The sequence below is a fragment of the Lynx canadensis genome, chromosome B3 (genome assembly GCF_007474595.2).
Source record: "Lynx canadensis isolate LIC74 chromosome B3, mLynCan4.pri.v2, whole genome shotgun sequence".
In the NCBI taxonomy this organism is placed as follows: Eukaryota; Metazoa; Chordata; class Mammalia; order Carnivora; family Felidae; genus Lynx; species Lynx canadensis.
Window position 1 is genome coordinate 5436800 of NC_044308.2, and position 23135 is coordinate 5459934.

The 23135-nt window shown below is 47.1% G+C and overlaps 1 long non-coding RNA gene across 1 annotated transcript; it reads right to left on the reverse strand.

Annotated features, from left to right (window-relative positions):
• Nucleotides 1–7548: 7548 nt before the first annotated feature.
• LOC115515503 lies at nucleotides 7549–23129 on the reverse strand. Its single transcript, XR_003969300.1, has 3 exons — nucleotides 22899–23129; nucleotides 22694–22812; nucleotides 7549–7637 (listed from the first exon to the last, which is right to left on the reverse strand). It is a non-coding gene; the product is annotated as an uncharacterized LOC115515503 (long non-coding RNA).
• Between the last annotated feature and the right edge of the window lie 6 nt (nucleotides 23130–23135).

Below are 23135 nucleotides of genomic sequence, written 5' to 3' on the forward strand. Positions count from 1 at the left end.
CAGCGTGAACCCTGCCCATTCCACCGGAGGCACCACGTCTCCCTTTCCTCTGGCTTCGCTGCACTCCAGGTGCACTGATCTTCCCGGGCCGGGCGCATCCCAAGCCTGCCTCGGCCTCTGAGGCCTGTGCACTGCTGTTCCTCCAGCTCAGAATGCTCCTCACACGGATCTCCCCGTGGCTGGTCGCTTGTCCACTTTCCCTGACGACCCCCGTCTAGAGCACTCTCCTTTCCCTTGTGCTCTATCCCCTCATCCTAGTTTTTTCTTTCAAGTTTATTGATTTATTAAAATTTTAAAATATTTATTTATTTTGAGAGAGAGAGAGAGAGAGAGCATGAGCGGGGGAGAGGCAGAGAAAGAGGGAGACACAGAATCCGAAGCAGGCTCCAGGCTCTGAGCTGTCAGCACAGAGCCAGATGCGGGGCTCGAACTCACGAACCGTGAGATCATGACCTGAGACTGAAATCAAGAACTGGACGTTCAACCGACTGAGCCGCCCAGGGATCCCACCCCCACCCCCGCTGCCCCGCCACATCCCATTTTATTCTCTTTTCCACGCACACCCCTTTTTGAAGCTTAAGCTTCAGGGCCCCCTCCAAGGGTCAGTACCTAATTTTGTATTCTTTTCTTAAAAGGGGCCCTCTGCCTGGCTGACCCAACTGTGCGAGCTTCAGGTCTCACGGAATCTAAATCCGTTTTGTAGCCAGAGCGAAGGACCAGGCTGCACTGGGGACGCCCTGTGCCTACCTCTGGCTGGAAGACAAACTCAGCATTCCTCCTGCCAAGCTATTTTGACAGGCCCTTCCTCGCGCCCCCCCCCCCCCCGCCCCATCTCCTCAGGCCTGGGTGCCAAGAGTAAGCCTTGCCCAGAAATCTTGGTAACTGCCCTGCTCACTGGGCCCTGGGCTCAACAGGGTGGGGGATATAAAACCCCAAGAGCTGCTGCCGAACGTCCTTCTCCCTTCTGGACCCCCCCACCCCCACCCCCGCCTTGACTCCCTGAATAGGCATAACTGTTCTCAATCGGCAGCCATACTCCTCCACACTGCTCAGCCAGGAGACAGAAACCAGACTTCTCTGGAATCTCTTCCCCTCCCAGGCTTTTCTGCAAAGCTAATCTTTACAGTTTGTCACCCACCCCACCTCTTTACTAGTTTGGGCAAATATTTAGCATACAGGATTAACTCTCCCCCTGCCTTGCCCTTGGCAGACCTGGCTAATTGATCCCAGAACGCTTTCCAGATGGGCCCCTGTGTAGCCACTCCCCACAGATCAGGGGGGAAACCTATTTGGCCTCTTCCTGAAAGTCAGGTCTAAATTATCGAAGCGGTAAATCTGTTCCAGAGGAAAAGGGCCGGTGCTTGCAATGAAGTGAAGTCCCGAATCTAGGTTGAGACCAGGAGGCCAGTTCCAAGGACGTATTTTCTGTTTGATCAAGTACCACCTTGTGGTACATCCCGTGACACAGTGGAAAAATCACTGACCTTGAGCTGGAAGTCCTGCCCTGTTCTGGGCAAAACGACTAACTTCCTCATTGTGCACTGGCAACAACAGACATTGATTTCTCACAGTTCTGAAGGCAGGGAGGTCCACAGACGGATCCTGTGTCTAGTGAGGGCCCTTTTCCAGGCTGCAGACTGGTAGCTCCCACCAACTTCTTGTAACCTCACATGGTGGAAAGAAATCCTCACTTCTTTAACTTTTTAAATGTTTATTTACTTTTGAGAGAGAGAGAGAGAGAGCACGAGTGGCGAGAGGCAGAGAGAGAGAGGGAGACAGAGGATCCGAAGCAGGCTTTGCGCTGACAGCCCAGAGCCCCACGCGGGGCTCGAACTCATGAACCGGGAGATCACGACGTGAGCAGAAGTCGGAAGTTGGACGCTCAACTGACTGAGCCAACCAGGCGCCCCAAGAATTCTTGCAGAGGGGCCGTGGTGAGCTGTCCTCGGAACCTGGAGAAAATGTCACCTCCTGGGGGCGAAAACAGCCAGAAAGGAGGTGAAGAATGAGTTTGATGAGCTTACAGACCATAGACATACACAGCATCCAGAAGGAAGTCCGGGTATAGGGCTGCTGGGCGATGACACGTAGGGGGACCGTCCTGCTGCATATGTGCATTACTTCCTACTTCAGCTGCCTCTCCCGGCAGCCTCCCTGCGCCGTGCTCCCCAACACTCCCCTCGATGCCCCCAACTATTCACCCCCCTCACTTATCAGAAGGACTAGAGGCCACGAGGCAGCATCCACTGCAGCTTGTTCCTCCCCAGGCGCCGGGGTGGATGTTCCCCCATCTGCAGCCTGGACCCCGCAGCGCGAAGCCTCAGCTACCTCCCGCCGTCACCCTCTTCTCTCGCTGGCATCTTCGGCCTCACCTCTGCCAGCTCCTTTTCTTCAGCGTATAAATTTGCTAAGGATATTCCCAGTTTAGAACAACAACAACAACAACAACAACAACAGCAACAGGGGCGCCTGGGTGGCTCAGTCGGTTAAGCGTCTGACTTGGGCTCAGGTCATGATCTCGCAGTTTGTGGGTTTGAGCCCCGTGTCGGGTTCTGCGCTGACAGTGCAGAACCTGCTTGGGATTCTCTGCCCCTCCCCTGCTCTCTCTTGCTCTCAAAAATAAATAAACATTAAAAAACAACAAACTGGGGCGCCTGGGTGGCGCAGTCGGTTAAGCATCCGACTTCAGCCAGGTCACGATCTCGCGGTCTGTGAGTTCGAGCCCCGCGTCGGGCTCTGGGCTGATGGCTCAGAGCCTGGAGCCTGCTTCCGATTCTGTGTCTCCCTCTCTCTCTGCCCCTCCCCCGTTCATGCTCTGTCTCTCTCTGTCCCAAAAATAAATAAACGTTGAAAAAAAATTTTTAAAAAAAAAAAAAACAACAAACTAAAAGCCACACCCCAAAAGCCCTCCTTGCATCTAGCATCTCTCTCGTGCGTTCTTGCTGGAAGAGAGGTCTATACTGGCTGACCTCACTGCTACCTCCCAGCCTTTCTTCAACCCACTGTGATTGGGTTCTTGCTTGTCCTGGTCCCGCTTCTTCACCGTCTGGTATGGAAATAAAGAAAAGTCCCCTGCCAAGATCAGCGATGGTTTCTGGATTGCTGAATCCAGAATTTTGGTGCCTATTTACTCCTCCACTTTGTAGGTCCCCACCGCGGACCATCGCCTGGACATCTGTGACAGCCCTTCTGGGTCCTCTCTTCCTCAGAGGCCCTTAAGTGTTGGTGGCCCCCAGGGTCTCATCACGGTCCCACTCCCACCCCATTGCGCAGCTCACTCTCTCCTGAGCAATCTTTTCAGACCCATGGCTCCTACTACTGTCTCTACGCCTGAGAATCCTTAGTAGTAAGCAGTACGTGAAAGAATGTAAAATAATCGTGCGTGAACTGAGGAGGATACCATGTGAAGGAAGACATTTGAGGGAGAAAGGAAAAATACCGGGTCCTTTCCAGACTACCGTGGGCAAGTTAGCACACCACCCCAAGCTCTGACTTCTCATCCACAGGACTTGGGACAAGAATAGTACCTACTTCATAGCGTTGCTATGAGGCTTACGTGGGATAATTCAACAGCACGCTCCCAGAGCACATACTTGTCAACATCGCAACGGTCTCTGTGACTTGCAGGGGTAGAGGCACCACGGAGAGAAGAGGAGTCAAATGAGAAATGGTAGTTTAGATCCAGGTTTTGGAACGTACAAGGGCAGTGGACTGGTGAGGTCTATTTGTCGAGGGCATTCCTAACCCACGTCATGGGCTGAGAGCCGAGGAGGAGGCTGTTGTTTTCCTTCCGGCCGTCCGGATGACCTTGTGAGCACCTGACATGGGTTCAGTGAATGGCTGGCCATCGCGCCCTATGTGCACGTCCCGGGCATTCCTGAGATGGTCTGTCCTGAAGTGTGTGTGGGGGCTGCTGGTGGTTTGGGATGATAAACAGCTTAGAGCCAGGGAAGGAAAAGGTCACCTACTGGGCTGTGTCGTGGGGGAGGGAACACAGTTCCCAGGGGAACGAGCACTGGTATTTAAGAAGTACACTGAGCCTGTTCTTAACACGTGTCCAGGGCTAAACATGAATGTTTTTTGTCCATAATTATAGGCTCCAGCCCTGGGGACTAGTTCAGTGGTGGCTGGACCCAGTTTACACGGACCCATGAGAGTCAATTATTAAATGTGCAGGAATTTTGCAAGCCAGTTGTTAAACACAGCCATTGTTAAAAACTAAGTTACACAGGGGCGCCTGGCTGGTTCAGTTGGAGGAGTGAGAGACTCTTGATCTCAGGGTCATGGGTTCGAGTCCCATGTTGGGTGTAGAGATTCCTCAAATAAACTTAAATAAAATTAAGTTATAGGTGTGCCTGGGTGGTTCAGTTAGTTAAGCAACCAACTTCAGCTCAGGTGACAGTTTCAAGGTTCATGAGTTCGAGCCCACATCGGTTGAGCTCGAGCCCCGATTCAGGCTCCATGCTTTCAGAGTGGGATTCTCTCTCTTTCCTTCTCTCTTTGCCCTTCGTGAGATTCTCTCTCTCTCTCTCTCTCTGCCTCGTGCTCACTCGTGCTTTCTCTCTCTCAAAAAAAAAAAAAAAAAAGACCTTCATTAAAAAAAAAAGAAGTTATATAAACTTATAATTAAATAAATTGTATTTAGGAAGCGCGTGGGTGGCTTAGTCAGTTAAACGTCCGACACTTGGTTGCGGCTTCGGTCAGGATCTCACAGTTTGTGCGTTTGAGCCCCGCATCAGGGCTCTGCGCTGACAGCACGAAGCCTGCTTGGGATTTCTCTCTCTCTCTGTCCCTCCCTAGCTCGCACACTCTCTCTCTCTCTCTCTCTCTCTCTCTCTCTCTCTCAAAAAATAAACATAAAAGATTTAAAAAATTATGTTAAAAAAACCAAAACTCATAGCTTCTTATTTAATTTCCTGTATTTTACTAGTATCCATTCCCTTGAGGACATTCACACCTGTTGCATCTGTATGATAGAAACACCATGTCATAGAAACACTATTCGACTCTGATCAGTGCTGTCATATCTAGAATTTGAAATTGGCCGGGGCTGAAGTATTTACGTCAGGAAATCAGGGCACGTACACACACTGCCCCCGCCATAGCACTGGTCGTCAGTAACATCTGCCAGCACCTCGCCGGACAAACCGGGGTCAGGAATTCTGTCTTCTCATCAGTTCCAACATTCTCGATCTGCGCCAGATAAACACAGTCCAGCCTTTTGGGTTTCCGGACTCCAGGTTTGGAGGCAGCTGCCCCAGAGGGCCGCGTCTCACCCGTCCCCCACCACAGGTGTGACCATTGGTGGCTACTCTGGACCCTGGCCCTCGCTGCGTCCTCCCTCAGTTAAGCACTCACTTGACTCTGACAACACTGATGGGCTGGTATTGAACTTTGACTTGACCCATTTTATAGATGACAAAGTGAGCCACAGAGAAGTTAAGCAACTCTCTCCTGAGGCCATCAGCCAAGAAAAGTTGGAACCCTCTCACAACCACTAGCTCTACAGATAAAGAACAATAATCCGATGAGCCGATAAGGGGATGCGATTAAGTGGCTCAGTTACCATTCCTTCACAGCTGCCAATGCTGGCTTTAGTTTCCAGCTACCACGGGGCATTGATTCTGATGTACTTGTACTGTCTTTAGTCACATCCAATAAAACAGTGGACTTACAAAATTCGACCCATCCCAGGTCTTTAGGAGACTTTAATGAGTAAATAACACTGTTCTAGAGTTAATGATCCATTGTTTCAGTTGATGGCGTGCTTCTAAGTCAATCAATTATTAATTAGGAATTGAGATCTGACTACATACCTAACTCAGTTCAAGATCTGGACACTTCCCATGAGAGCTAAAGCCCGGAGCGTGTAAATAGCTTGTTGAAAGTTACACAGTTTGGAAGAGATTAGGACAGGATATTCACCACGCTTGTCTGATTCCAGAGCTCCTGTGCCAGGGAGAGCCATGTGATGAGTATTCAGCAGCTATTTAAAAACACCTCTTGGGGAGCCTGGGTGGCTCAGTGGGTTAAGCAGCCTTGATTTCAGCTCAGGTCGTGACTTCATGGTTCATGACTTGGAGCCCCACGTCGGGCTCTGAGCTGATGGCTCGGGGCCTGCTTGGGATTCTCTCCGTCTCTCTCTCTCTGCCCCTCCTCCACTCACGCTCTATCTCTCTCCCAAAAATAAATAAATAAACATTAAAAAAACACATAACATTAACAAGTCAGGCAACAACAGGTGTTGGCGAGGATGCGGAGAAAGAAGATCTCTTTTGCATTGTTGGTGGGAATTCAGGCCGGTGCAGCCACTCTGGAAAACAGGATGGAGGTTCCTCAAAAAACTAAAAATAGAACTACCTACGACCCAGCAATTGCACTACTAGGCATTTATCCACGGGATATAGGCATGTTGTTTCAAAGGAGCACACGCACCCCAATGTTTATAGCAGCACTATCCACAATAGCCAAAGTATGGAAAGAGCCCAAATGTCCATCGATGGATGAATGGATAAAGAAAATGTGGTGTATACATACAACGGAGTACTACTTGGCAATCAAAAAGAATGAAATCTTGCCATTTGCAACTACGTGGATGGAACTGGAGGGTATTATGCTAAGTGAAATTAGTCAGAGAAAGACAACTGTCATAGGACTTTACTCATAGGAGGACTTTAAGATACAAAACAGATGAACATAAGGGAAGGGAAGCAAAAATAATATAAAAACAGGGAGGGGGACAAACACAGACTCATAAATATGGAGAACAAACAGAGGGTTGCTGGAGGGGTTGTGGGAGGGGCGATGGGCTAAATGGGTAAGGGGCACTAAGGAATCTATTCCTGAAATCATTGCTGCACTATATGCAACAACTATAACTAACTTGGATATACATTTAAAAAAAATTAAAAAGAAATAAATAAAGGGCAAAAAACCCCACAAACCAACACACACACACATAGCAAACTCTTATAGGGGCTCCTGGGTGGCTGGACAGTTTAGTGTCTGATTCTTGATTTTGGCTTAGGTCATGATCTGACGGTTTATGGGACTGAGCCCCACATTGTCTCTGTGCTGATGGTGCACAGCCTGATTGGGATTCAATCTCTCCTTCTCTCCCTGCCCCTCAAAAGAAATAAATAAACCTAAAAACAATCCTCTTATAGAAGAATACTTAATCACAGAGAAAAACGCCCATAAAGGATTTGGTTAAAAAATGGAGGTGAACACATTACTGTATTTTATCAATTTTGGATACGTGTTGCTTTTCACCTCTTAACATCTGAAATAGGGTGCATCAAAAACCAATTCCAGGTGAATTATAGATATTCATGTGAAAGGTGAAACAATAAAGCTTCTAGAAGATACTATAGGAGAATATCTTCATAGTCTTGGGGTAAGAAAAGATTAATGAAACAGGAAACAAAGCATACCCATAAAAGGCCAGTAAGTTGGACTACATTAAAATTAAGGAATTTTTGTGCATCAAAAGACGTATTAAGAAAATAAGAAGGTAAGCCCCTGGGGCATGTGGGTGGCTCACTCAGTTAAGCATCCGTATCTTGATCTCAGCTCAGGTTTTGATCTCAGGTTCCAGAGTTCAAGCCTCGAACTGGACTCCACACTGGGCATGAAGCCTATTAATAAATAAGTAAGTAAGTAAGTATATAAATAAATAAATAAATAAATAAATAAATAAATAAATAAATATTAAAGTAAAGCTACTGAATAGGAGAAAACTTTTACAGCGTATGTATCCAAAAAAGGGAACTCATACCAGAATATATATCAAACTCCTACAAGTCACAAACGGACAGAATCCAATGGGAAAAAAAAATGCACAAGACTTGAGACAGGCACTTCATAAAAGAGAATAATGAAATGAATATTAAGCATATGAAAAGGAGCGCAGTCCCCTCAGTTTCCAGGGAAATGAAATGTACAACCACCACAAGGGGCGCCTGGGTGACTCAGGCTGTTAAATGTCAACTCCTGATTTTGACTCAGGTCATGATCTCACGGTTTGTGGGTTCGAGTGCTGCATGGGGCTCTGTGCTGACAGTGTGGGGCCTGCTCGAGATTCTGTCTCTCTGTGTCCCTCCCCTGCTCATGCTCTCTCTCTCTCTCTCAAAAATAAATAAATAAACATTAAGAAAAATAATAAGGTAAAACTTCCATGAGTTACCACTGCACACCCAGAAGAATGACCAAAATCGAAAAGAACGACAGTGCTGAGGGTTAGCGAAAATGTGGCGAGACTGACATGAGAGACTGAAGGTCCCATAGGCTGCTGGTGGAAAAGAAATTAACCAATCCCTTAGAAGACCATTTGGCAATGTTCGTGAAAGATGAACACTTACACAGTAACTTGTGAGCCATTAATTCACTCCTAAGTGTCGTCCAACAGAATTTCATACATACATGGAGCAAAAGACAAGGGCTAGAACATTCACCATGCCTCATTAAAATAGCCCCAAACCAGAAAAACCCCTAATGTCTATCAACAGTAGAACAGATCCGGGGCGCCTGGGTGGCTCAGTTGGTTGAGCAACCGACTTCAGCTCAGGTCATGATCTCACGGTTTGTGAGTTCGAGCCCCGTGTTGGGCTCTGTGCGGACAGCTCAGAGCCTGAAGCCTGCTTCGGATTCTGTGTCTCCCTCTCTCTCTGCCCCTCCCCCACTCATGCTCTGTCTCTCTCTCTCTCTCTGTGAAAAATAAATAAACATTAAAAAAAATTAAAAAAAAAACCCAGTAGAATAGATCCATAAATTGTGGCAGATTCATAAAATGGAGTGTCAGACAGCAACAGAATGAATTATAACTATTTTATGCAAAAGCATGGATGAATTTCACAGACGCAATGTTGAGAAGTAAGACACAGCAGAATACATGCGTCTGATTCCATTTCCATCAAAACAAAAATAGGCAAAAACCAGTCCATTTTAGTAGGATTTAGGACAGCAGTTACTTTGGGAGAAGTTGGGAAAAACAGTGCCAGGAGGTACATGAGGAGGGTTTTTGGGGTGCTGGTGATGTTATGTTTCCTGAGCTGGGCAGTGACTGGGGGAACATTCATAAGTTATACATCAGTAGTTTGTGTACTTTTCTGCATATGTGAATACATATATTATGCTCCGGTAAAAAGTCTAAAAAAAAAAAAAAAAAAGGAGGGAGGATAGAGACAGAGTTGGACAGAGGATATTAATTACTCACAGACCTTTGTTGAAAGACCCGTTCAATGATGCCTGTCCAATGATGGAATACAAGACACTACCCTGAGCTAAGAAACTGGCAAAACGTGCTGATGAATCTACTGGAAAAACATGAAGGAACTTAGAAAACTCACTGGAACTAAAATACTATGGAATAACAACATGGAATATAGCAGAGAAGAAATTGGAGAGAAATCATAGAAGTTTCTCGTATTTGTAAGACCCAGAAAGAAAAATTATCAGTTTTAAACTTTGTAAAGTCAAGTTAAGAATTTAATTTCTAGGGGCGCCTGGGTGGCGCAGTCGGTTAAGCGTCCGACTTCAGCCAGGTCACGATCTCGCGGTCCGTGAGTTCGAGCCCCGCGTCGGGCTCTGGGCTGATGGCTCGGAGCCTGGAGCCTGTTTCCGGTTCTGTGTCTCCCTCTCTCTCTGCCCCTCCCCCGTTCATGCTCTGTCTCTCTCTGTCCCAAAAAAAAAAAAAAAAAAAAAAAAAAACCGTGAAAAAAAAAAAAAAAAGAATTTAATTTCTAGGGGCGCCTGGGTGGCTCAGTCGGTTGAGCGTCCGACTATGGCTCAGGTCATGATCTCACAGTTCATGAGTTCAAGCCCCACATCGGGCTCTGTGCTGACAGCTCAGAGCCTGGAGCCTGCTTTGGATTCTGTGTGTCTCCCTCTCTCTCTGCCCCTCCCCTGCTCATGCTCATGCTCATGCTCTGTCACTCTCTCAAAAATAAATAATAAACTTAAAAAAAAAAGAATTTAATTTTTAGGGGCACCTGGGTGGCTCAGTCGGTTAAGCGTCCAACTCTTGATTTCAGCTTAGGTCATCAGTTCGAGCCCCATGTCCGGCTTTGCACTGAGTGTGGAGCCTGCTTGGGATTCTCTCTCTGCCTCTCCCGTTCTCACTCTCTCTCTCTCAAAAATAAAATCTGAAGGGGCACCTGGGTGGCTCAGTTAGTTAAGCGTCCAACTTCAGCTAGGGTCATGATCTCATGGTTTGTGAGTTCGAGCCCCACATTTGGCTCTGCGCTGACGGTGTGGAACCTGCTTGGGGCTCTCTCTCTGCCCCTCCCCCAATGATCGTCCTCTCAAAATAAATAAACTTCAAAAAATCAAATATTAAAGTAAATATATAAAATCACAATCAAAAAATTCTCAAACATAGAGTTAGTCATAACTAAAATAGGACGCATGAACATCAGGCTTCCCGATGGGGTGCATTGGGTGTGACACAATTTATGTAAAATTCCTGTTAAAGGTGTTTAACTTGAATCCAGTGATAAGGAAACCATCAGACAAAAGAAACAATGTAACTGTTAGGATATTCTACCAAACAGCTGACATGGCTTTTTCAAAAATAGCAAGGTTATAAACACCTCCCGCCCATCCACACACAAAAGGACAGGGTAGTGCTTTGGGTTAGAGAAAACTAATGAGGCATGACAACCACAGCAAGGCATGATCTTTATTGGATTCTGGATCCTTGACTTGCTCCCTAAATTTCACGAAATTGAGACAACTTGGAACAAGGAACATGGACTACCTATTACATAGCATTATTGCATCAATGTTAAATTTTTTGTGTATGATGATGTGGTGCCCGTTTTTGTTGACTCACCAGTGCTTTCCTCTAGCATAACTCTCAAACTTTTGGGATTTAGGACCCCTGTACACTCTTGGGAGTTGTTGAGGACTCCAAAAAGCTTTGGAGTTATACAAAGCTACAGGAGTTATACAAAACTACATTTACTGAGTTAAAAGTTAAAGCAGATTTTTTTTTTTTAGGTTTATTTATTCAGGGGCACCTGGGTGGCTGCCGGTTGGGTGTCTGACTCTGGATTTCAGCTCAGGTCATAATCTCAGGGTCGTGGGATTGAGCCCTGTGTCAGACTCTGCACACTGGGCATAGAGTCTGCCTGAGATTCTCTCTCTCTCTCTCTCTCTCTCTCTCTCTCTTCCTCTCCCCCTCTCCCCTGCTCATGCTCTCTCCCTAAAAAAAAAAAAAACAAAACACTACATTCCCCTCCCCCCCCAAAAAAAAAAACTTAGTGGGGAGGGTTGTTTGTTTTCATTTTTGCAAATCTCCTCCTGGCTGAGTTGATGGAAATAGTTGGATTCTCATCTCTGCTTCTGCATTCAGTCTGTTGTGAATGTTGTTTTGCCTGAGGAATATGAAGGAGATCCGGCCACACACAGATTTATATTTGGAAAAAGGAAAATGAAGGAGGATTAAAAAAAATTTTTTTTAATGTTTACTTATTTTGGAGAGAAAGAGCACCAGCAGGGGAGGGGCAGAGAGAGAGGGAGACACAGAATCCAAAGGAGGCTCCAGGCTCTGAGCTGTCAGCACAGAGCCCTGTGCAGGGTCCTGAGATTATAATGAACCTGAGATTATATCCTGAGCCGAAGTTGCCTGCTTAACCGACTGAGCCACCCAGGCACGCCACGAAGGAGGATTTTAACAGCTTTTCGAATATTGCAGATAATCTCTCCCCTCCGATTATCAAAGACCACTTAACTTTTATTTTTTAAACTTACTTTATTTTTAAAAAATCATTTTATTTTGTTAAGTAAACTGCACCCAACATGGGGCTTGAACTCATGACCGAGAGATCAAGAATCACATGCTCTTCCGACTGAGCCAGACAGGCACCCCAAATGTTTAATTTTTAACTTAATTTTTAATTTTTTAAAAATTAATTTTGTTTATTTTAAAATTTACATCCAAATTAGTTAGCATATAGTGCAACAATGATTTCAGGAGTAGATTCCAGTGACTTATCCCCCAACCGTTTAATTTTTTTTTTTTAATGTTTATTTATTTTTGACAGAGGCAGAGACAGAATGTGAGTGGGTTGGGGCAGAGAGAGAGGGAGACACAGAATCTGAAGCAGGCTCCAGGCTCTCAGCTGTCAGCACAGTCTGAGGCGGGGCTCGAACTCATGGAGCTGAGAGATCATGACCTGAGCCGAAGTCGGACGCTCAACCGACTGAGCCACCCGGGTGCCCCCCAACTATTAAATTTTTAAGGATCCGCAATACCAAAAGCAGACAATGGAGTGGAAGAAAGCAAAACATGAGTTTGAAAAAATTAACAGATGAGACAGCAGGGCCATGCACACACAGGTCAGAGGAGCCAGCATGCCGTCTGAAGCTCCCCAGGTTTCCCTGCACCAGGAAGGAGACCAGACACAGGTGGCTTTTTTTTTTTTTTTTAATGAAGTCAGTTGCAGGTCCTTGATATTGAACAAGAAAGCAGCAAGAGGCATCAGCAGCTGAGAGCGTGCCTCTAATATGACAGCTCTTCCCCCCTTGCCGCTCCATACCGTAAGGTACAATTTGGGGAGAAAAAAAAAGTGTGCTATACCTAGTTAGTTATGGTATCTACCAGTACACGTTTCTAGTTGGTGTTCACACAAGCAATTCTCCAATCCTCGCAGGACCGAATGTCCTACAATTTAACTCAATTCTGACACCACCTGCCTGGAGACAGCATCAGATCCCACAGGGGAAGGGCTCCTTCCCGTCAGACTGATTCCAGCTGCAGATCTGGGACACTTGCACTTTGGACCAATCGGCTATAAGTTGGGGATTCCCAGGACCCTCTCCTCGGGTTCATCATCTGCTGGAATAGCCCACAAATCTCAGGGAAATATCGATTCACATGTATTGACTTATTATACGGGATATCTAAAGGATTCCGATGGACAGTCAGATGAAGAGGTACATTAGAGTGAGGTCCAGAAGGTCCTGAGCAAAGGAGATTCTGTCCCAGTTTATAAATAATGAAGGACACTCCTGTCACTCAGCAAATTCCAAGGGGTTTAGGAGTTCTGTGCCAGGGACTGGGGACAAAGACCAAAAATATTTCTATACCACAACTTTCTTATAAGACAGGCAAGGCATTGATGGATACATCTGGCTTAGAGTTGAAGAATCATGAACAGAACATCTAAGAAGTTACATTTCAGGACACAAGACTTTCACTTGAGTTAAAGTTGAATGCGTGTCTCAACCACTGATCTTGACTGGGTTAGAGAAAAATGATTGCGATTTTCCAAATTTCCACAGTTGCTTCTGTGTCAAAAATTAGCTTTATAGCTTCTTTCATTAAAACATGTTTTTTTTTAATGTTTATTTATTCTTGAGAGAGAGAGAGAGAGAGAGAGAGAGAACGCAAGCAGGGGAGGGGCAGAGAGAGAGGGAGACACAGAATTTGAAGCAGGCTCCAGGCTCTGAGCCGTCAGCACAGAGCCAGATGTAGGGCTCGAACTCATGAACTGTGAGACCACGACCTGAGTCGAAGTGGCCTGAGCCATCCAGGTGCCCCAGAACACATTCTGATCAAATAATCTTGCAGAGGAAAGATAACCTAGCTTCAAGGCTGTGACATGAAAGCAGAGAGAAAATGATAGATTTTCTGCCCAGTTATCAGGTTTAGGATCTTTTTAAGAAGTGTTCCCAGAAGCACCGCTATGTTGTCTGTGCCAAAAATTTTATGTACTGTCCTTGAGCGTGAAAAACAGCCAACTGGCCGGTCGTATAGAGTCCACACCGGTCCTCCCACCAGGAGCCTCGTGACTGTCACATGCTTGTTTTCATCCGGTGTGAGGCAGTGATAGATTCCTGCAGGAGGAGTTATTGGAATGTCGTCATTTTCTATGAAAGCCTGGATCCCCTCGTCCTCTTTACCTCTTACATCAAAGTATCCACTGACAGCAGAGGGGCGGTGAATCTTACATCCAAGCCCAACGGCTCCTTACCACGTGCCTTCATCTTTTCTTTGTTTCTTCCAGTTTATCTTTGCATATGGTTATCACATGCATCCAAGAGTACTTTCCCTTATTGGATCCCTTCTCATTCTGGGTCACGCACACATTTGTCAGCTTTCCAGTAAAGGACGCGGAGCTGCCGTGGCGGCTCCAGACTGACCCAGCAGCCGGGCTCTTGGGCGGTGAGGCCACCCTGGGTCATCCTGGGACTCACCTCTGTGCTAGGCCTGCACCACGGTCCTTCCCCGGGGGTGGGTACGGCAAGCATCAGGGCCACCCCAACTTGCACGCCAACCCGGCTCCTTGATCCAGAAAGGCCCAGGTGGCCTTTCTGCTTTGCGTATCTGGGCGCTCCACTGCCCAGCCTTGGTTTCCTGTGTTTCCTGGTTCCCGAGACTGGGTGAGACCCCACCTGGGGATTCTTTTATTATAACAAAACATACAAGTGGTAGTTTCTTAAAGGTTAACTGTAACGTGGACTCCAGAACAACGTCAATGTGCCTCTCCTACTGTTACATTCGTATCTGTTACATTCAAATGCATTCATTTAAAAAAGATTTTTAAGCTTATTTATTTATTTTGAGAGAGAGAAAAAGAGCAAGCAGGGGAGGGGCAGAGAGACAGGGAGAGAGACAATCCCAAGCACGCTCTGCGCTATCAGAGTGGAGCCCGATGCGGGGCTGGAACTCACGAACCGTGAGATCATGACCTGAGCAGAAACCAAGAGTCGGGCGCTTAACTGACTGAACCACCTAGGTGCCCCTCAAATTTATTCTTGGACAGACTTTTTAACCCATGCATAACATTTTAACATCAGTACTGGTCACCTGGAAAATACTGGATTGCTGAGTTATGCAAATCTTCTAAAAACTGATATATTTCACTACACAATATGAAAAAAAATCACATTTGGAAATGCCACCAATCTCATTAGCAACATCCTTAAGAACTGAGAAGCTCTCAAGTTCAGGGGATATGTACAAGTTTTACAAAATTTTAGTTTACCTTGAAAGCTTAAATGTTGGGCCCCTGGGTGGCTCAGTTAGTTGAGCACCCCACTTCAGCTCAGGTCATGATCTTGCTGGTTGTGGGTTCGAGCCCCACATTGGGCTCTGTGCTGACAGCTCGGAGCCTGGAGCCTGCTTCGGATTCTGTGTCTCCCTCTCTCTCTGCTCCTCCCCTGCTAACGCTCTGTCTCTCTCTCAAAAATAAACATTACAAAAAAAAAAAAAAAAAAAGCTCATATGTTATCATTGACAACAAATACTGTCCATTACTTCCTTGAAATGACTAATTTCATTCATTTTTGAGATAATATCTGCCAGATAGTCAAGTCTGAAAAACTATAGTTTCTCTATCAGTTGTTCTTTCCAGTTAAAATAGTGATCTAGGGGCGCCTGGGTGGCTCAGTCGGTTGAGCGTCCAACTTCGGCTCAGGTCACGATCTCGCGGTCCGTGAGTTTGAGCCCCGCGTCGGGCTCTGTGCTGACGGCTCAGAGCCTGGAGCCTGTTTCAGATTCTGTGTCTCCCTCTCTCTGACCCTCCCCTCTTCATGCTCTGTCTCTCTGTTTCAAAAATAAATAAACATTAAAAAAAATTAAAAAAATAAAATAAAATAAAATAAAATAAAATAAAATAAAATAAAATAAATAAAATAGTGATCTATGGGGGCGCCTGGGTGGCTCAGTCAGTTAAGCTTCCGACTTTCGATTTTGGCTCAGGTCATAATCTCATGCTTCGTGAGATTGAGCCCCCTATGGGGCTCTGTGCTGACATTGTGGAGCTTGCTTGGCATTCTCTCTCTCCCTCTCTCTTTGCCCCTTCCTCCTTTCAAAAATAAATAAATATTTTAAAAAATGGTGTTCTATGAAAAAGGCAACTCAATAAGCCTTTAAATGCCTTTCCAGAAGACAATCATCTTACCTGGGTCTCCACCAGCAGCCCTTTCTACGCACTTCCCACTTTTATTATCTAGGCTATTTGAAAGAGGTATACCCATGAGTAATATTTAATACAGTTATTAATTTTACTGCTTTATTAAGGATACCTTCATACTGTCTCTTAAACCCAAAGAATGCATGCGGTGTGCAATCAAATCACTGCTACCAGAGTTTGGTGCCTGTGTCTGATTCCTGGTAAATTGCCAGCAGTTTTCCCCAGGTGCGCAAACATTAACACTGAGAAAGTAACTTCTCAGTATCGTTATGATAACAGTTTTGCCCTCCAGGATAACCCCATCCTTCCCCCTTCTGGGTCTGAGGGCCACACTTTGAAAACCGAACCACATCCTCCCACTCCTCTCCACCGGACTTTACATTAAGTTCTTATCTTTCGTGCTCCTTGCTCCCAGGAACAGGGCAGCTCCCCCCCCCCCCCTTGCCCCTTCCCCCCCCCCCCCCCCCACTCTTCCCTTCCCTGCTCACTTGCTCTGCTCCAGCAGGTGGCTGCTTTCAGCACTGGGGAGTGGCCAGCTGCCCTTGGTAGGGATTGCCTGAGAGCCCCTCACCCTTCTTTCCTGACCTCACTCCCCTCTTCCCCTCCCCCAGGCTCATTAACCCTTCACTTCCCCCCCCCCCACCCCCAGGGTGGAAAGGAAGCCAGAGGAAAAGCCTCAATATTGAAGGACACAGCCAGAGTGAGTCGTGCCAGGACTTGGGACACTGTAGAGCACCCACGTTACTGTGGCAGTTTGTTTTAGAAATGAAAAAAGTATATATCTTGATTGTTCTTTTTCTGGTTATAAAAGTAATAGATGCTTGTTGCGTAATATTCAAACCACCCAGAATTGTATACAGTAGAAATTGAGAGTCTCCCCTAATCCCCCTCCCCCCATGCTCTGGTTTAGGAACCTTCAAATTTTCACATATATGTATTTTTCATACATATGTATGTATATGACAATGGGATATTCTCTGCAACTTTCTATTTCCACTTAATGTACTGTAATACAGCAATAAAAAAATAATAAATAAAAAATCAGCAAATTAAAGATCTACTTCAGAGGAGCCTGGGTGGCTCAGTCCGTAAGCGTCCGACTTCAGCTCAGGTCACGATCTCGCGGTCCGTGAGTTCGAGCCCCGCGTCGGGCTGTGGGCTGATGGCTCAGAGCCTGGAGCCTGCTTCCGATTCTGTGTCTCCCTCTCTCTCTGCCCCTCCCCGTTCATGCTCTGTCTCTCTCTGTCTCAAAATAAATAAAAACGTTAAAAAAAATTAAAAAAAAATAAAGATCTCATTTTTTTAAGTTTATTTTACTTAATCTTGGGGGGGGGAGCAGAGAGAGAGAGGGAGAGAGAATCCTAAGCAGGTTCTGTGCTCAGTGAGGTGTCCTATGCAGGGTTCGATCCCCCGTGAGATCATGACCGAGCCAAAATCAAGAGTTGGACACTTAACCGAGCCACCTTGGTGCCCCAAGAGACTATAAACAGTGCTGCAGTGAAACCCTTCTTCTTGTACCCCTGAGCATCTTACGGTGAGTATTCTATGGTATCCAGTCACTCAAAGTGAAATTTCTGGATGAAAGGGTATGCCCGTTTTATAAAAGGATGTGTGCCACCCAACTGCCCTCCAAAGAGATTATACTAGCTAACACTCCCTCCAACCACATCCACTGTATTTTGAAACGACCTCTTTATACATCCATTACCCTGACACCCCCAGTGAGCTGAGGTCCCTTCAGGAATTGGAATGTGCCCTCTTTTCTATCCCTGGGTCACAACTGTCATGTCACAGGAGCTCATCCATGTGAATGAACGGATGTGGATGAATGAATGGACAATATGAACAACACCACTGTTAAAAAAAGAGAGAGAGAGAGAGAGAGAGAGAGAGAGAGAGAGAGAGAGAGAGACACAACAAGGGCACCCATGTGGCTCAGTTGGTTGAATGTCTGCCTCTTGATTTTGGTTCAGGTCATAATCCCAGGATCCTGGGATGGAGCTGTGTGTGTGGCTCCAGGCTGAGTGTGCAGCCTGCTTAGATTCTCTCTCTCTCTGTCTCTGTCTCTCTCTCTCTCTCTCTCCTTCTCCCCCACTTGTGCTCTCTCTCTCTCTCTCTCAAAAAAAAAAAAAAAAGGAAAGAAAAGAAAAAAGACTTAATACCTAACTTAATGGCTGTTTCAGCGTCTCCCAGGGATGTGAACTTTAACCAGTCAATCTGGAATTACCTGTTCAGCACTGGTAAGGTAATCCACCTGATAGACCCTTGTGTCCTCCATAGGAAGGTAACCTTGTCTGGAAATAATCCACTCTTTGCTAGCAACTTCCTCGTCCTGCTCCCTTCTGCCTATTAAAGCCATTTTATTTATTTGTTTTTTACTTTTTTTTTTAATCTTTATTTTTGAGAGAGAGAGAGGGAGAGAGAGAGAGAGCGCGAGCCAGAGTGTGAGCAGGGGAGGAACAGAGAGAGAGGGAAACACAGAATCTAACGCAGGCTCCAGGCTCTGAGTTGTCAGCACAGAGCCTGACACGGGGTTCAAACTCATGAACCGTGAGTTCATGACCTGAGCCAAAGTCGGTGCTTAAATGACTGAGCCCCCAGGCGTCCCCTATAAAGCCATTATGATACTATATTATATTATATTATATTATATTATATTATATTATTACTATATTTTGGAGAGAGGAAGTGGGGGAGAGGGGCAGAAAGAGAGGGAGAGAGAGAGCCTGGCACTGGGCTCAATCCCACAACCCTGGGATCGTGACCTGAGCTGAAACTGAGAGTTGGATGACCAACTGACTGAGCCATCCGGGCGCTCCAAAAGCCTTTCATTTTGTACAGGTCTTTGGAGCTCCTTTCTACCTGCTAGACAGGACGCTGCCCAGTTCATGAAGTACTGAATAAAGCCAATACAACCTTTAAATTTTACTCAGGTGAATGTCAAGACCACCAACAGGTTTCTTGCCTGTGCGTCGGCACCATTTTAAGCATTCAATCTGCACAAATTTCTTTAATCCTCATAACTACTAGGAGTGGGTGCTGTCATTATCCCCATTGGCAGATGAAGAAACTGAGGCTGGGAACTTGAGTGGCTTGCCCAGGCAATGAGCCAGTCGACTTCCCGCAAACAGGCAGAAACCTTTACCCTCCAGGAATGATTACCCTCCAGTAATGATGCCTCCGGTTCCTTTTTAATGCCTTTTTAATCATTTCTCCTTGCCCCATCTTTTGGATCTCCAGTTTTCTTAGGGATTAACTGAAGCAACCTGAGAGAATATTTCATAAAGGTAAGTAGTATTCTGGGGTGCGTGGGTGGCTCCATTGGCTAAGCACCTGACTCCTGACTTCAGCTCAGGTCATGATCTCACCGTTTGTGAGTTCGAGCCCCATGTCGGGCTCTGTGCTGAGGGTGTGGAGCCTGCTTGGGATTCTCTCTCTCTCTCTCTCTCTCTCTTCTCTCTGCCCCCCACTTCTCAAAATAAATAAATAAATAAACTTAAAAAAGTATTAAATAGTATTCTGACATCTTCCAAATTTGTGTCTGGACCCTGCCTGTTATTATCCATAGATTTGTTTTACAGAGTTAAAACCAGAGTGGCATAGTGTGTGCTCTTTCATCGGGAGGGGTTCTGGGGAGTTGTCTACCCTGCATGATGACTTAGGTGGAGACGAATGCTGTGTGCCCCCTGCCCCCCGTGCAGGCTTGAAAAGGTGGGCTTGGCCACCTGGGAGTGCAAAGAGTCTACCTGATGGGAGGAAGGGGCAGTGCATAGAGTCAGGGACTGTTTGGGGGAATGGCTAAATTTAGGGTTCTTGGGGAGAGGAAACAGTAGAAGAGAAAGACGGTGAGGAAAGTAAAGGCCAGGAAATGTTATAAGCTAATTCAGACTCTACTGTATCAGGCGTGGGGAGCTAGTGCAGGTATCTGGCTGTGGGGTAAAGCTCTCGGGGCTGTGCTTCAGGGTGGCGTGGTGGGAGCAGTGGTCAGGTGACTGGGAAGGGGAGGGAACAGACTGCTGGCAGGGAAATCAGTTTAGAAATGACCATAAATAGCTCTGCTATCAACACCCTCCCCTCCCCCCACACACATATACTCACCCTGCCTTCTCCTCTTTTCGGATTTCTAATAATGGCATTCCTATTCTTCTAGCCCCAGGGACCCAGGGATGGAAGTCTGAGTCACTCTGACTCTTCTCCCTGCCCAAGTCCTGCCAGCTGCAATTTCTGCTGATTCTATCTCTACCCGGCCTCTGGAGTCTTAAGGGTCCTGCCAGGACGTTATGTCAGGCCTGCGCCCGGTTCAGGGACTCTTGGCCTCCCTTGCCCAGTCCTGATCCTCTATCCCCCAACACCCCCTCACGGCTATTGTCAGACTCTACACCCCGCCTGCAAACATACCAGGAAACTAATGCTCAGGTGGGTGAAGTACAAGCCCCTCGCCTCTCCCGCCTTCTTGTCCAGCCTTCTCCCAGATCTTAAATATATTTTTTTATTAAAAAAATTTTTTAATGTTTATTTATTTTTGACAGAGAGAGAGAGAGAGAGAGAGAGAGAGAGAGAGAGAGACAGAGCATGAGTGGGGGAGGGGCAGAGAGAGGGAGACACAGAATCCGAAGCGGGCTCCAGGCTCTGAGCCGTCAGGGCTCGAACTCACGGACTGTGAGATCGTGACCTGAGCGGAAGTCAGACGCTTAAACCGACTGAGCCACCCAGGTGTTCCCGGATCTTAAATATCCTTAAGGGCCAGCTTGCTGGATGCTCTGACCCTACGCTCACCAGGCTCTCCCTCATCAGAAATAATTTTGGCTTTGAGAGATGCCTCACTGTCATCTAAGCTCTTCTTGGGACACTTGCCTCTCGTGCCTGGTTTGTGGTGATTGCACACATGTGTGTCTGGCTCCCAAAGGGATTGAGCGATGAGCATTTTTGTGCCCCCCACAGGAAACTTGCGTATGACCTAGTCTCAATACCAATTTCGGTTTGATTAAAATATGGAAAGGTATGGGGTGCCTGGGTGGCTCAGTCAGTTGAGCATCTAACTCCTGATTTCCGCTCGGATCATGATCCCAGGGTCTTGGGATTGAGTCTCAAGTTGGGCTCCATGCTAAACGTGGAGCCTTCTTGGGATTCTCTTTCTCCCTCTGCCCAACCTCTCTAAAATACAATTTAAAAAAATTTTCAAAAAACATGGAAGGGTGGAGTTTCGCCTCCTGCTGACCCCAAACGGGAGGATCTGAGCATTTTTCCTTTAAACACTATTTTTCTATGAAGTGGCTGTCAGGGCCAGTAGTTATGACCACCAAGAATTCCAAGCAAGTGTAGGGCGCCTGGGTGGCTCAGTCGGTAAGCGTTCGGCTCAGGTCACGATCTCGCGGTTCGTGAGTTCAAGCCCCGCGTCAGGCTTTGTGCTGATGGCTCAGAGCCTGGAGCCTGTTTCAGGTTCTGTGTCTCCCTCTCTCTCTGCCCCTCCCCCATTCATGCTCTGTCTCTCTCTGTCTCAAAATAAATAAAGGTTAAAAAAAAAAAAAAAGAATTCCAAGCAAGTGTACTTAATAGGGATTCTGTTTTCTCCTTTTTTCTTAAAAGAGCAATAGACTATGAGTCACATACATGGGTAGGAACTAGAGTTCTGCTACTTCCTGGCTCTGTGACTTTGAGTAAGTGTCCTAACCTCTCTGAGCCAAAGGAGTTGACACCAGCTGCCTCGCCAAACGGGCACCGTATGGGGGAGGCTGGCATGGAGCTGGAGCCCTGGGAGGCAGGGAGTAAGAAGCAGTTTAATCTCAAGACTTTGCCTCAACTGCCCTGGGCTGCTACTGTGCTTGCGAAAAACACATGTGCCCCCACCCTGATCCCTGTGCAGGTGAGGGCTGGACTCTGGGACACACGGAGGCTTCCGTGCTGCCTCTCACTGGGGCCTCTGACACCCTGGTCTACCATGTAAAGGAACAGATGAGCCCTGGGGACAGGCAGGCAAATTCTTCCCGACCTTTCAGAAGTGGTAGTCTGGGTAGTTGACATACATTAACTGAATCTCATTGTTTGGGCCAGAAGGATCTCAGGGGGTCCATTCTCCCCGTTGACAGGTATGGACACTGAGGCCCAGGTGCCTGATAAGGCCAGGATGGCATAAATCCAAATACCAGAGGCCTCCAAGGTCTTTGATGGTGTTTGAGCAAGAGAATTGGGAACGGAGTGAAAGGGATTAGGAGTCATTCTGGGACACGTTTGGCCCAGATCAGGCCTCTGACTGAGACCTCAGACTTTGAGGGGGTCCAAAAGCAACCTCCCCTTGGACCCAGTCTGCTGGATCTCAGGGCCAAAGCAGTAGCTCTGTCTGGCTGGAGACAGGGAGAAGAAGCACTAAAGTCGGTAATTCAAGGTCGCTTTCCTGGCCCAGCCCCATCTGGCAATGTTGACTGTTGAGGCAATGTTAGGGGAGAGCTGGGGACACAGGGCAGAGCGTTGGTTGCTAACGTTCGGAGTGAGATGGGGTGACCCGGACAGTGGGGGCTGGGGTCAGATTTTTCTAAATAAAACCCAGCCCGGGCTGGTGTCCCATTTCAAGAACATGGGTGAGGAGAGCTTAGTCGCTGATGACAGAACCAATCAGTATGGTCTTGTGCGTGTAAACAGACAAACATGGACCTGTTTGCCAGGGTGGGGGCTGAGCTCGCTCATTCAGTCCAGGCTGCACGAGGACTCATCTGGATCGTGATAAGCCATCAACTACAACCGCTGAGCACAGGGTTGCTCGGAGCCTTTTTACTTACGTTATTGCACCCACGTCTCCTGGGAGCCCTGTGGCTGTTACAATTGCCATTTCGGACGGGGGGGAAAAAAACAGACTCTGGCTATGCCGGATGACTTCGAGGATTAGCCGCTTGACCTTCTGGGAGAAGCAGAGGAGAGAGTTCGGCTCTTGACTCCGACAGTCTACGCAACCCGTGGAGGGGACAGGAGTATCTGAGAGCGCACCTGAAAAGAGCCGACGTGCCCGTGGTCTCAGTTCAGGAACACGGAACCCGCGCTTGGTTAAGGCGAAGGAGTTTCCGCCAGCAAACGCCAAGGGCGCGGGAGTTTGCTCACTTTGGGGGGGTTTAAGATGATTCGTCAGCAACTGACACCCTGGCTTAAATAGGGCGTCTGGAGAGAGGGGCTCGGCTCGCTACCTGCTGCCCTGAGCCCGCAGCTCCTGCCCCGCTCGCGGGCCGG